At 37.0% G+C, this 2500-nt stretch overlaps 1 protein-coding gene across 1 annotated transcript in view; it reads right to left on the bottom strand.

The window, feature by feature from the left end:
- LOC113830102 (proton channel OtopLc) overlaps positions 1-121 on the bottom strand; it is an 8142-nt gene extending 8021 nt beyond the window's left edge. Inside the window, exon 1 of the mRNA XM_070136559.1 lies at positions 22-121. The gene's annotated coding sequence lies outside the window, so the exon portion shown is untranslated. The remainder of the gene's footprint in view (positions 1-21) is intronic.
- Positions 122-2500: the final 2379 nt, after the last annotated feature.

Genomic DNA, 2500 nt, shown 5'->3' with positions numbered 1-2500 from the left:
AAACTAATCTTCGTAGCATACCTGTGGCGCCCTCTTACTGCGAGAAATATCGCTGCACAACCGATGTCAACAGAAGCCCCTTGGCCTTTCTCTCCTTGTGCTTTGCCCTTATCGAGTTCAAATGAAAGGATATGGAACCCGAACAGGCTTTTAAAGGTATCTAGAGTCGATCAGGATATCTAGTAGCCCTGATTTATTGTGGTATTAACTTTGGACAGGGCGTTTGATAAAAGGATCAACGTACGTGCAGGCTTGGCGGGATTCTAAGGCAAACGCTTTGAATTCTTTTTTCTATAGACCGCGCCCGTTCTGTATTATTCGTTATTGAGGGATTGCATTATATAAGGATTTAGTATTTAATATATGTAATTCGGGTAGAGTTATGTTCAAGGTTAACACGTGGAAACAATATTTGCGTGTCTGTTTTTATGGGCTGCTGATGTTAGCATGAAAGATTTATTACGGTCGTTTCCCTTAATGGGGTTGTTTTGTAATAAATTCGTCATAAAAGTACGTCACGTATTCGGAAGCTTTAGCGGTCTCTAAACTGGCAACACTAACTGTTCTCCCATAAATATTAGAATACTTGTGATGAATTGTTCAGTGATGTAACAGCGGGTAGGTTTCCCACTGTTTAAAAGTTCATTTGCGGAGGTAAGAACAAGCTACCTCTGAGATTACATGAATATGCACCTACACAATAGAACTCTGAAGGAAGGGTTTACAGCGACACCCATACTTTGTCAATTTCAAGTATCATTAGGCAGACACGACCACACAGACATCTATAGGCCTATATATATTGACCCAACCCCTTCATTTATACGACTGTTCACCCCCCCCCCCCCAAGCAAGAAGTACGGCGTTCCCTATAAGGATTAATTAAACTGTTGTTTAAACATAAATGCATAAACAATCTCTCTCTCTCTCTCTATGCTCTTATCTCTGTTTACCTCTCTCTCTCTCTCTCTCTCTCTCTCTCTCTCTCTCTCTCTCTCTATGCGCTTCTCTCTGTTTACCTCAGTATATATATATATATATATATATATATATATATATATATATATATATATATATACATGTATACACACACACACATTTATATATATATATATATATATATATATATATATATATATATATATATATATATATATATATATATATATATGCATATATTCATTTATACATGAGTTACTTATGGGTGTGACTAATACCTATCTATTATATAATGATACATTTCCTTGATATGTTTGAGTTCATAATCTACAACAAAATAAAAATATATATCCCCCATCTCTCCCTTTCCAGCCTTTGTGTGGGAAAACTATGGCGCGCATTTTGAATTGAGAAAACGTAACGGACCGATATGAAGATCCTGTGAGAAAAATACCGAATAACATATCGGCATTTCGACGTGATAGCAGAAAAAGAAGAGAGAAAGAAGAGAAAAAAGCAAGAAAAAAAGTAAGTTTGTTCGCTGGCAATGCACTTAGCTTGTTATATCGTATTTAACATACTAAACCTTATTTAACCTATCCATCTTGGTTCTTTTATGTACAGTATTATTTCATCATCCTTTTACGGCATCAGAATTACTGTTATCGGCGCTGACGTAAATATGACTATTGTTATAAATATCATCGGTGGTTTTCAAAAAGTGTTTTCATAATTATGATGAAGAGTAACTGTGACTGTATATTTATTTTTCGGGTTTATCTTAGGTCTGCGTGTGATGCAACTTTAGTTTTAATTTCTTGTGTATTTTCTGTGTTCGGGTTTCAGTGCATTTTTGTCTTGGGTTCGAGCTTCTAGTACTTGTTCTTAATTTCATTCCCATGTTTTCATCACCGACATTTATCTTCTGTGGGGTGGATGCCGGCCTACTTACAGCCTCCAAGCTCTTTCCCTACATATTTAGGAAGCGTATTCTATCATTAACCCGAAATTATTGTCCTCATCATTTGTTTTCCTTGTGTTTCGGAAAGTTTGCAGTGGGTGAAAATCAAGGTAACTAAAAAAAAGTGTATGGAATGATTACCTAAACATAAACTGAGACGCTTTTCATCTATGGCATAAGGTTCGTAAATCGAAAATAATGGAGATACACGACAGAGAAGAAAGGAGATAGGCCCATCTTTCTCTGTCCCACGCCATGTTGAAATTGCGAAGGAAAACAGTACTATGGCCGCATAACTCATTACTGCGACTTGTCTACTAGTTCATGTGTTACTACGCGCTTGTGAAAACGATGATTCAGTAATTTTCAACACCTGATTTTCGTAATTCATGTATTCTATGCGTTCTTTTATTTTCATTAATCTTCTTTTACGTGTTTTGATAGCTATTTACGCTGTTCTGTGCAAAAAACTAAGTCTCTCACTGTACCCGCTGCCCCTGACTCTGGTGTTTATCCCTTGATTATCAGTTTTACCCTTCTCGCCATTATGCCCACTCTTCTCTCCCTTTCCTTGACAACCGATGCCGGCGGCGTGGGGGT

The sequence above is a fragment of the Penaeus vannamei genome, chromosome 22 (assembly GCF_042767895.1).
Source record: "Penaeus vannamei isolate JL-2024 chromosome 22, ASM4276789v1, whole genome shotgun sequence".
Lineage (NCBI taxonomy): Eukaryota > Metazoa > Arthropoda > Malacostraca > Decapoda > Penaeidae > Penaeus > Penaeus vannamei.
Note: the sequence above shows the minus strand (reverse complement) of the source record. Positions and strands in the feature narration are given on the sequence as shown.